This window comes from Theobroma cacao, chromosome 8 (genome assembly GCF_000208745.1).
Source record: "Theobroma cacao cultivar B97-61/B2 chromosome 8, Criollo_cocoa_genome_V2, whole genome shotgun sequence".
Taxonomy (NCBI): Eukaryota; Viridiplantae; Streptophyta; class Magnoliopsida; order Malvales; family Malvaceae; genus Theobroma; species Theobroma cacao.
The window spans coordinates 11,646,173-11,659,435 of NC_030857.1; the positions used below are offsets into that span (position 1 = coordinate 11,646,173).

Below are 13,263 nucleotides of genomic sequence, written 5' to 3' on the forward strand. Positions count from 1 at the left end.
GTGAGAGTGAGACTCAGCCAACGCCAAGGAACGGCTATGTTTCAAAATAAAAATATGATTTATGCGAAATATGAATTTTTAATAGCCTTGGTGGACTCGGTTAGATACCCTTGGTCCAGGTGTCACCGAGTACAGGATTTGGCATGAGCCAAGTTTTGAGTAATTCACGAGCCATATTGATTATTTGGTTGAAATGAATATTCGTGATGTGAAAAATTTGCTGAAGTTAATTATTTTTTAATTATCTCCATTTACTCGCCTTTGATAGTTTAGATGGTGTCTATTTACTCACTGAGATTTTATAATCTCACCACCCTTAATTCCCCACATTTTAGGTTCGGGATAGCCGATTGATAGCCGATTGCATCAAGGACTTCAGTTAGCCTTGCATTGACAAAATTATAGGTTCATAGACTCGCATCTTATTGGTTAGTTGGGGGTCCACGTGTCATTGTAAAAGTAATTTTATATTTTCATCATCTTATTTAAAATATGTATGAACATATTTAGCTTTTACACCATGTTTTTGGTGAGTTTCGATATTATCGAAGAAAAATGACGAAAATGCCCTTGTGTGCCAAAAAATAATATTTTATTATTTTGATTTGGAAACGACTTATGGTTTCTTGAAATGCAAGATTTAATAACTGTCGCTCACCGGGAAGATGCGGAAGCTGATGCTAAACCTTGCGGGGTTCCGATCGACATTCGGGGTAATGAGTGCCTATCGGGACGTCGCGGCCGTTGTCACTGGCCTGATGGGAGTTCCAGGTCGTGACAGATCTAGTTCAAAGCTTAGTTCAACTTAGTTATACTATTAAGTACACTATCAGCTTTTAATGATTTTCGGGGCTTTCCTAGCATGCAAACATGCTATCCATCACATGCATGTCATGACAAGTATTTTATAAGGTCAGGCTTTACAATGCATATGTATATAGTTATATGTGTTATATTATGCTATGATAGCTGTGATATTATTTGTCATAAGACTAGATATGTCCTTATGCAAATGTATATAGGTATATGTGTTGTATTATGCTATGATAGCTTCCTACTCACTGAATATTAGATGACTCACCCCTTTTGTTGTACCATGTGTAGATAAGTGAAGCTATGGAATTTGCGTGGCAATTAGTGTCTTTTGATAAACACATTTTGGCATCTAGTGGGTTTTCTATCGATAGGTCCACTCCGTTGAGTCCAAGTTGTGATAGCTTTTGCTATCAGTTTTTAAAACTTAGAATAATGTTGTAGGCACTGAGTCGCCATATGTTTTATGTTAAGGGTTGTATGGTACGAACCCGTTTGATAGCTAATGTATGGCTTGAATTATTATTATAATTGTCTTATTTAAATTATATGCTGAGGGGCAATATTGTGAATATTTGAATTCTGTTTTGAACGATTATGCGATGGTTATGTAAACCATTAAGTTGTGTATTATGAATGTTTGAGGTTACCCTTTGAGGCTTCCTCGGGTCTCATGGGCTCCGCCTATTAGACTCATGTGTTGGTCACTGCTCTTCGTTTTGGGCTGTGAAGAATGATATTTCAATATTTTATTCCATTATCATCAATAAAATAATATTATTTTAATTCTAGATCGACTTCTTTACTTCCACATGATTTTTCTCCTCGACAATAGCCACAATTCATGTTAGTTGGCAAGAAATATCTCAATTTAATTAGCATCCCGAGAGATGGGATGTTACAAACTCCTTTACATAAAATAAATTCATCCTTGAATTAAAACAACATAAGGGGTTTGTAAATATACATTCAGTCCTCGAATAAATATGAACATTTCGTCCTCATTTCTTCTTCTAGTTCCTAAGTCGCCTTTTCAACCAAATGGTTTTGCCATAGTACCTTTACCGAAGCGATATCTTTGGAACAAAGCCTCTTCACTTATCGGTCTAGTATGACCATGGGCTGTTTCTGTTACTTTAGTCCATCTTCCAATGGAATTATATCATATTGTATCACATACGAATGGTCTCGAACGTTGTGACGACCCGGAACCATCCTTGAGTCCGTGACAACCGCCGCGATGTCCCGATGGGCATTCATCCCCCGAATACCATATCGAGACCTCGCAAGGCTTTCGTATCAGTTTCTTATCTCCCCTGTGGTTGATCGTTGCCAAATGTCATATTTTAGAGGCTTTTAAGCCTTTTTCTGATTTAAAACAGTGAAAAAATAAATTTCACTTCACAGGGGCATTTTGGTTGTTTTTCGTCAAAAATTTCAAATTCTACCAAAATGTAGTACTTAAGCTAGAAATGCATATTTCGAAATCGAAATTAAATTTGAATGTCTAAAATGTGATTTAAAATGGAATTATAACCATTTAAATAAAATAAAAATATTCTACAAAATATTCTATTTTTTTACAAATTAATATTTACAGAGTATTCTGAAAATGATTTTTAGTAGCGTAAAAGTTAAATATATTTATACAAACTATAATACGGAAAACCAAAGTATGAAATTTAATTTACAATGCTACGTGGCCCCCCAAATGAACAAAAGTAGTAAAGACAGTAAACCTACAATTTTTGAAGTAGTATGGCCAACTATAGTTCTCGACAATGTCTGATATCTACAGGCTAACCTGGCTTGAAATGATGGGATAAAAAAAAAGGGTGAGATTATAAAATTTCAGTGAGTAAACAAACACCATCTAAATAATCTAAAGGCGAGTAAAGGGAGACAATTAAAAATAATTCATTTCAGCAAATTTTTCACAACACGAATATTCATTTCAACCAAATAATCAATATGCCTCGTGAATTTCTCAAAACTTGGCTCATGCCAAATCCTGTACTCGGGGACACCTGGACCAGGGGTATCCAACCGAGTTCGCCAAGGCTGTGAAATTTTTTTTATAATCATAAAACTTGTTTTTATTTTGAAAAAAAAACAGTCGTTCCTTGGCGTTGACTGAGTCTCACTTCACGTGGTGGTTAACGTGAAGTGTACTCAAAAAGCCCACCTCAAGAGATACCCTATGTGCCTCTACGACCGAGGTGAGAATACAAAGGAGTTTATCGTGCCCCTCTAATAGGTTGGTCCACGGAACCCCGCCACTGCAGTAGCTAATCTTTAATCCACCAATTGATCAAATCTCAATGGCATAGCATGGCAATTACATTACTAACCAATTTATCAAGGCAAAACAGACAGTTCATATTTTTCAACACAAGTATAAATTCAGCCAATCATGCCAATTTATCACAAGCCATTTAGTTCAAATCATAATTTACAATAAATCACATGGTCTCCAATTACTCAAATTTTCAAATCCAACATTCTATTTTCAAATCAATTTATAAAAAATTCAATTTATTTTATAATTCCATTTATTTTATAAATTCATATTTTTCTCATAAAACAAGAAATTCATCATTTAAAATAATTTTCACAAATCACAAAATTGAATAAAAACTACTCTAGATAATTCAGACGATAATAGGTTTACTCACAGGTTTCAAAAGTTCAGATTTCGGGTGTACTCAGCTTAGTGATCCCCAAGCGTAATTTCCTTGCCTTTGTCGAAGGGCACACCACCTTGACACAGTATAAAATCAAGGAATTTACTACGTTGCCCTTAAATTGAAATAACTAATTTAGATCACTAATGCATGGTATGAAATGCAAAAGGTCTAAATTTTGCCTAAACACCGTATTGACCTATTTCGATCTTTTACCCTATAAATTGAAATATGCATCCAATTTAGCTCCAATTGATCCCATTTCTTTTTCTAATGCTTCAAATCACCAATGTCCAGCCAAATAACCCAAAAATCAGCAAAGCCACATTCATATTCCTTCTTGGAAAAATTCGGCCAAAATGGTGCATCATTGTCACAATTTTTCTTACTTGATTTTCTTTCCATAATTCATTAATTTTCATATCAAAAACCATGATTTCATAATCAAATAACCTAAAATAACATCACATTCTTCCTCACCATTGACTTGAAAATTCAGCTAAGGCTAGGTAATGGGAAAAATGAATGGTTTTCTACATATTTTGTTTACTAACATGCTAAACAAACACTAAACACTAACATATATCAAAATCAAATCAATCCAATAATTTTCTCTCTCTAGGGTTTAGTTTTTGTTTTCTCTCTCTTATTGCTGGTTTGGCGGACCATGGGGTGGAAGATGGGCTAGTTTTTGTCATTAATAAAGGCATGACACGTGGCATCATGTCGTTGGCCCTTTTTTTTAAAATTTTGACTTTTCATTTTAATTTTCAACCACACCTTTATTCCATCTTTATCCATTCCCACTATAATTAAATTCCACAAATTTGACAAGTGTTGGTGGTGCAAAATTACCATTTTACCCCCGGTATGGTAAAATTACCGTTTTGCCCCTATACTCCAAAAATACTGAGAATTGAAAATTTCTCACTCATCAAACTCCAATTATGTTCTAAATAATCTAAATAATTAATGTTGATCAATTGTTACCAAAAGTTTTTTAAAAAAAAATTCTCGTTTTGTCCTTAAATGAAAAAATGACCATTTTGTCCCTAATCGGTCAATTCTCCCGATTGACTCCAAACTGGATCTCGAACTCCGAATCACTGTTTTGAGAAATCCCTGGATTGTGAAATTTGAAATTTCATCTTAAAATTCCTATTTTAATTAGTTCGAGGTATAAATCAACTTAGTTGTACTTTTAAGTACAATACCGGCTTTTACCTATTTTACCGAGATATTCTAGTACACAAGCATGATGTCAACTATATGTATGACTTGACAGATAATTTAGGGCTGGGCTTGACAAACGTACTTCTAGAGCATTGATACATGAAACATTGGATTAACTCCTTCGAGGTCCGACAATAGTGTTAATCTGTAAGCAACGACACCTTTGTGCTCTAGTATTTTAAATAGGCCAATGTAACAAGAACTAAGTTTCCCTTTATTGTCAAATCTCCTAATTCCTTTTGAGTGGTGATACTTTTAGAAATACATAATCACCTATATCAAACTCCAAGGGCTGACGTCTATTATCAACATACGACTTCTATCTACTTTGAGCCAATAACATTCGCTCTTGGATTATTCGTACTCCTTCCATTATTGTTTGTACCATCTTCGACCCCATCAACTTCCTCTTTCTGACCTTTACTCATTCGATGGGTGACCTACACTTTCGCCTATCTAGTGCCTTAAACGGTGCCATCCCAATACTTGCTTGGTAATTGTTGTTATATTCAAAATCTACTAAAGGCAAGTATAAATTCCATGAAACTCCAAAATCTATCACAATCGCTCTTAACATATCCTTTAAAGTTCGGATTGTGCGCTTAAATTGGCCATCCATCTGAAAGTGATAAGCCTTACCAAAGTCCAGTCAGGTTCTTAACTCTTCTTGCTACCTCCTCCAAAATTGGCAAGTAAACTGTGGTTCTTGATCAGACACAATGGTCACTGATATGCCTTGGAGTTTGACGATATCATTAATATAAATTCGAGCATAATAAACCGCCCCAAATGACCAGAAAAAAATGTCTTAACTTAGTCAATAATCTACAATCACCCATATTAAGTCATAACCTCTTTTTGCTTGGGGAAAACTCGTTATGAAGTCCATGTCTATGTGTTCCCACTTCCACTCGAGTATCGGCAACAGTTGCAACAACCGTGAAAGTCTTTGATGCTTTGCCTTCACTTGTTGGCACACTAAACATTTTAAGACATACTCCACCCCATCTCTCTTTAATCCTTGCCACCAATAAACAAATCTCAAATTATGGTACATCTTGGTGGCTTATGGCATAGGTAGCAACATGTGCCTTTTCTAGAATCTCTTCCTTTAGTCCATCTAAATCCGGTGCATACACTTGAGTCCCAAATCTCAATAAGCCATCAAAACCAAAATCAAACTCCGAGATTTGACCTAAACCCATATTGCCAAGATCTTATAATCCTTGCACTATTGACCTCTTTTCTTTTGCAATTTGTGCCATATTGCCCATTGATTGTTGACTCAAGGCATCTATTACGACATTTGTCTTGTTGAAATGATAAAGTATCAGACAATCATAATCTTTCAATTGTATTATCCACCTACGTTGCCTTAAATTTAAATGTCATTGCTGAAATATATACTTCAAGCTTTTCTAATCAATATATATTTTGCAGGCTATCTCGTACAAATAGTATCTTTAAGTCTTTAAGGCAAATAAAATTGTTATAATCTCCAGATCGTGCGTAGGATAATTTTGCTCATGCTTCTTAAGTTGCCATTTCCAAATTTGTTAATTATTTAATTAAAAAGAAAAAAAACCAAACACCTTCCACCACAAATCTTCCAAAATTATAATAAGTAAAATTATTATTAAATTGCAATAAAAGATACTTTTGTCTTTTGATAAAAAATTATTAGATTATAATAAAAATATATTTTCTCTTTTTATGAAAATATTATTAAATTATAGTCAAGGATAATTTCATCTTTTGACGTAAATATTATTAAATTATAGTAAAGGGTAATTTTATCTTTTGGTATAGTTTTACTAAATTATAATAAAGAGTATTTCTATCTTTTGATAAAAATCAACCTTAAATTATGATGAAAGGCATTTTTGTCTTTTAATAAAAATTATTAGATTATATTAAACGATATTTTGTATTTTTTATGATAATATTATTAAATTATAGTCAAGGATAATTTCATCTTTTGACATGAATATTATTAAATTATAGGGAACGATAATTTTATCTTTAGGTAAAAATTTTACTAAACTATAATAAAGGGTATTTTTTTCTTCTAATGAAAATAAATCCTGAATTGTGATAAAAAGTGTTTTTGTCATGTTATCATTTATTGCTTAGTTATTCTAAAGGCACTTTTACCAACAAAATATTAAAATAATATTGGAACGATAATTTTATTCTATTAACTAAATTATATAATAATCATTTCATTCTGTTTTTACCTTATATTATTCTTAAAATGTAACTATTTCATTCTTTGAACCAAACATGTCATAAGGGTATTTGACATGGAAGATGGCTTTAGAGCCATATACTTGTACCATGAAAGAAAATTAGAGCCCTTGCTATAAGGGCAACATTTTTCATTTAAATAATTTTTTCAATATATTTATGCTTTTATTTTGTTTTTGTGCATGTTGATATATATGCTAATATCAATATATCTTAAAGCATTCACAAGATTTATATATTAGTAATTAACATTAATTAAATTTATTACCTGTTCATATTAATCGTATTAATTCTATGATTTTTTCTATAACTAATTATACCTTTCAAGAGTTTTCTTTTATACATAATTAATAAAATGGAATATAAGTTAAAATACGAAATTAACTTGTAAACCATATTTTTAATAAGGGTCAATTTAGAAAGCATGAAAATATTTTCCAAAAAATATTTTCAGTAACTTTGAGTGTTTAGTTGATTGAAAATGCATTCAGAAAGTAAAACTTTTTATGAAGTCAATAAAAAACAAGTCGACGACTCCGTAAATTGTCTTATGCCTTAAAACGACGTAAAACAATTTCGAAAATACAAGCTTCCTCTCTGTCCAACTGACCCGACCTTCTTCTTCCTCTCCTTTTCTTGTGTCATGGCCCTCTGTGTCCTAATTCATTTTCTCTCTCACTTGATCTGCTATTTCTCATTCCTCCTCCCACCGTTGTCGACAGCATCGCAAGTCTTCTTGACCAGCAACCTTTCCTTTCTTTCCTTCTTTCTTTCTTTCTCTTTTTTTGCTATCAAAATTGTGTCTTCCCTCTCCTATTGCAGTGACCACTAGTGGCCTGCACCTCCCACTCATTTTCTTTTCCTCTTTTCTTTCTAGGTAGATGGGTTTTTGTTTCTGTTGTAACGTGTAGGTCTAGGAACCCAATTGCTAAACATGGAAGAATAAGGAGTCACCACCAATCTTTTTTGTCTAGGTACGATTGGCCACCTATTAAATTTTTTCTCTTCGACGAAGTCCTAAATTGATTTAAAACCCATCTAAAGAGCAATAACCTGGTCTACGAATTTTTAGAGTTGGATTTGGGAGTACGGTTACGCACATGGAAGGATTAGCACCCCCTGTGATGCCCGTTCCACGAATGGTACTATTTAATCATATGTTATCCTATATCAACATTAACTTTTGATTTTATTCTTATGTTTCCCTAATCTTTGTTTATTTATTTTATTATTATTATTCTTTAAACCAAAGTTTGATTATTCAGCTTTACGGATGCATATGATGCAATTGTGAAATGATGTCATAATTTATCAATTTTAAATAATGGGAAGTGAAAACCTTGTATCGAAAAATCATTCGTAAACCATCCCAATGCTTTGGTGAAGTTTCAAAGGTATCCTCACTTACGGATGTCCTTGGAAGAACTCATCTCTACAAGTCTTTCTAGGAAATCCCATCATCGGAGTTCTCATCCCATTAACAAAATATGTGTCATATGCTATGTTAAAATAAAACTCGTGAAGGATGCCAAATGAACGCGTTTATAAATATACTTTAGTTGATTTATAATTTATATATATATATTTAATAGTTTAATACAATTAAATACCTCATTTATTTTTACTATATATATTCTGAGGAAAATTTTTTTTTAAATCAATAATTTTTAATTAATATTATAGGTCAATATTATTTTATTTTATTGAACTATTTTTTGAATAAACAACTAATCTTTTATTTACAATAATTGTTTAAATTGATTAAACAACTATATCGATTTTAATTTAGATAGAACATTAAATGAATTTATTTTTTTATGGATTTTAAGGTAGTTTTTTGAATTAATCGAAATACAAGAATACAAAATTAGGATTTATCTCGAAACTTCGAAGAAAACCCTAATTGAATTCCGTCCCCAGAAAAGTTTTCTTGAAAATAGTAACTCTTTACCTTTTCGAATGAAATCCCATCATCGAAATTAATCTAATCAACGACTCTATTTTTAATATTTATAATTTTATATTATGTCATATATTTTCATTTATATATATAGATACCTATATAAATTTGTGTAACTAAATATTTCATTTCTCTTGCGTATCTAATCTATTTTCATTTATGATTAAAATATATTTTATATTTCTTATATTTTCTTTCATTTATAAAGGTCTATCTTTTTTAAAACTAGGCATTTTCTATTTTTCTACCTAAATCCGTTTTTTATTTATTACTAAACATTTATTTATTTTCTATATTTTTACCTTAACTAAATCTATCACCATAATTATATTTTATATTTTGACATTTACTTTCTATTTATATATGTATATATTCTAGTTACCTAAACCTAATTTTAATCTTGAATTTTCATTCAAGTCTATGTTCTTTTGTAGCTAAACATACTTAAAACGTTATTATTAGTTTGCTATATTTGTTATTATTTCTATTTTTTTTTCATATTTTCTGTTTGTTTTAATCTCCAAACACCAAAATATCATCTGAAATTTTTTATGACATTTCCCTAAAATGATTTTAATTCATTTATTACTAAGTAAAATGAGCTAGATCTAAAATAAACTAAACCGACAGATCCACAAAGAAATGGGAGAAAGGGCTTTTACCTTACTAGGCTAGATTGGCCCAAGTTACTTCCCTGTGGAAGGAAGCCCATGTTGGTCCCTATAATATGTGCTAGAGGGGGGGTGAATAGCAAAATTTGGCTTTTGACAAGATTGGAAACTAATTTTCAGAACTTAAGGAAACAAAAACAGAGTATAAAATGCACAACAATTTAAAGTGGTTCGGTCCAAGACCTACATCCACTACCTTGATTATCTAACCAATGATTTTCTCACAAACTCGCTAACAACCGGTGAAATTCACAAGCTTCCACCAAGCTTTTACAATGGCTTTTACCAAGCTCAGCCACAACCTTTTACACTAGTTTTTCATGGGCTCAACTAAAACCCAAAGTGGTTTCCCAAGGCTCAACCACAACCTTTAACAATCAAGCTATTCCAAGCTTGAACAATCTCTTAGAGTGACTCCCTCACTCTAAGAATACAAGAGAAGTAGTAAAGGAAGGTACCTATAATCACTGGTTGATCTGAATGGTACAAGATTGAGTGCTAAATACAAATGCAAAGAGTAGGTGTTTAAGTGCAGACAAGTACAGTGAAGCTTTTTTGGTTTTTTAACTTTCTATAGCTCAAATCTCTTTCAAGGCTTCTAAAAACTTATTTCTAATTGTTGGAAGACCTTTTTATACTTGGAGATCCAACTCTGATGGCAGTTTGGTAGTTTATATCCGTTGGAAACAGTTGAGGATGAGTTCTAGCCGTTAATTTGTCTTGTAGTGCTCTGGTTTAAATTGCAGACAGAGAGCTCTTAGTCGACTAACTTGGTTGACTAAGTTGGTTTTGTTTCTGGTTTGCAGATTCTGGCAGAGAGCACTTAGTTGACTGACTTGGTCGACTAAACTGATTCTATTTCTCAAACTTTTCAGCTCGCCATTTCTCCAATTTGAAATTTGGTCAACCAATGTTCTTCCTTGTTTCACCAATAAGCTTCCTACTTGTTATTCAGTTACATCTTGTTAATTTTATCCCTATTTTTCTATCAAAAATACTCTTTGAAGAGTTAATAAATTAAATTCATATATTAATTTCCTACACACTCAAGTAAAGGTATTAGACACAAATAAATGGGAATGTTTTCTTATCATCAAAAACCAATGGAGCCAACAGCCTAAGCTTGCTGTAGCCCACCAAGCCTTTTTCCCTCAACGCACTGTTTTGTGCTTACTAAAGCAGCTTCCTTTCTTTGTCATAACTACGTCGTTTTATGACTAATACCTACCCTAAAATGACGCCGTTTAGCTCCCAAACCTTATGTATAAAAACTCTATTTCCTTCATCTCTCCCATTTTCTTCACTTCTTTTCTTTCTCTATTTTCGGTTCTCTTTCCCCTCTCTCTAAAACCCTGAACGCCTTCAAACTTTTATCTTTCTCTTACAACTGAAGCTTTTACTCTTTCTTCTTTACCTCTCACCATCGTTGCTCACCATTCCTTTCTTTAAAACCAACCTCCTTTTTCTCTCCTCCACAACTATCAGAAAATCAAAATCTACCGACCCTAAACTCCCAAATACAGATTTAGAATCCCAAAATAAAAAGAGAAAACAATTCATCGTTCTCAGATTCTTTTAGTTTTTTTTATTGATTTCTTTGTGGTAGTATATGTGGCTAGGTATTTGGTTGGTAGAATCATAGGGTTTGGGCTATTTTTTTAAGTGGTTTCAGCAAGGATTTCTAGGGAATGTTTTTCATGGATTAGCTGCTAGGTTTTCTATTTGGCTCTTTGGAATTCTACCCTCTTTCATTGAAAAAATTTGTCCCTGGTGTTGAAAATGCTGAAAATGCTGAAAATTTTTCTATTTGGCTATGTATTTGGTTGGTAGAATCATAGGGTTTGGAATGTTGAAAATGCTCTCCCTGGTGTTCGATTAGCCGTTGATTTTTCATGATTTTGCCTCTTCCAGGTGCGATTTCAAGCACCTAGCAGTGTGGATTTTTCCTTGTACTAATTAGGCCTTGGTTATTTTTTTGCTAGTTGGCTTGTCATTCTGTTATTTGTATTTTCTAGAAAGTTCTTCACTTGATCCTGCTTTAATGTATTGTTTTCCTATTTAAATCCATGTTTAATCCGTTTTAAGTTCAATTAATCTGTTAAGCTTGTTTTTGAGTCATATAAGGTTCACAGAACATTAAAAAGAATCCCAACAAGGCCTAGGCAAATATAATTTTTCAATTTAGGCCCCAATATAATCCCAGAATATATAAAATAAATAAAAGCAAAGAAATATAAATAAAATAAAGAAGGATGTTTAATAAAAAAAATAAAAATAAAAATAAGTAAATATAAATATGAATGGGATAAAAATGGGTATCTACAATTTCTAGATTTGTACTTCCATATCAAATGTTTGATTGAATTGTGGATGTTGTTTCAACTCTAAAATCTATTGTTCGAGAAAAAATAAAGGATAGAATAAGCTTTGCCAGTTCACTCTATCATCAAAATCTTTCAAAAGGCTTTATTGAGTTAATGAAGAAGAGCTGTTAATGGAACTAATTTTACTCAAAATTTGTTAACTATAGTTAATCCCTCAAAAATAAGTTTTTTTAGCATGTTTGTAATTTGAGTAATCTTCCCTTTTTTCATTGTATTTGGATAATATTTGTTGAGTTTAATTATATTATTAAGATATTATTTTTTAGATTATAATGTTTTTAAATGCTCTTTTTAAGAAAAATTTTGAGGATAAATTTTTTTTTGAAAATGAATACTGCAAAATATTTTTCATAAAAAAAATGTAAAGCCTGACCTTATAAAATACTTGTCATGACATACATGTGATGATAGCATGATTGCATGCTAAGAGAGTCCCGAAAAATTTACAAAAGTAGGTATTGTACCTAGAGGTATAACAAAGTTGATTTAAGCCTCGAACTAGATCAAATAGGAATTTTAAGGTGAAATTAAGAGCTTCACAGTCCAGAGATGACTCAAAATGGTAATTTGGAGTTTGAGGATCAATTTGGAGTCAAACCGAAATTTTCACTATCTAGGGGCAAAATGGTCATTTGCCATCTGGGGACAAAATGAAAATTTTTAGAAAAGATTTTTTGGCCCCATTTGACTTATTAGAGTATGATTTGAGTATTGGAGTATGATTTGAGATTGAGAAGTGAAAAAAATTGTAATCTCGGTATTTTTTGAAACATAGGGGTAAATTGGTAATTTTACCACCTCAAGGGTAAAATTGTAATTTTACACACCCGACACTTGTCCAGCACATGGATTTTATCCAATATTATCATGGATAATTGAAGGAAATTTAAGTGGTGGAGAGAGATTGCTTAATTGTTAAGTTTAAAAAATGGACCAATAGGATGGTGAAATGTGTCAAGTTTATATCCATTTATTTTTTTAGCTTTAAAATCAGCAAAAATCAGCCTATTTTCTTCATTATGGCCGGCCAAAGCATGAAGTGAAGAAGAACAAAGAAAGAACAAAACCTAGGTGGGAAAATTGAAGAAAAAGTGTGGGATTTCAAAGGATTAAGCTAATAAAGGTAAAATTTTGTGATTTTATCTTGTGATTTACACTACCCATGCTTTCTTTTTCATTTTCCATGCTTAGAACTCAAGTTTTCATGATGAACCCATGCTGGCCGAATTTGAGAGGAGAGGTTTTGAGCATTGATTTTGCTAGATTTCAAG

The 13,263-nt window shown here is 32.1% G+C and overlaps 1 long non-coding RNA gene across 1 annotated transcript in view; it reads left to right on the forward strand.

Moving 5' to 3' along the window:
• Positions 13,077-13,263, forward strand: part of LOC108663059 — a 1,870-nt gene continuing 1,683 nt past the window's right edge. Inside the window, exon 1 of the long non-coding RNA XR_001928946.1 lies at positions 13,077-13,115. This is a non-coding gene — a long non-coding RNA (uncharacterized LOC108663059). The remainder of the gene's footprint in view (positions 13,116-13,263) is intronic.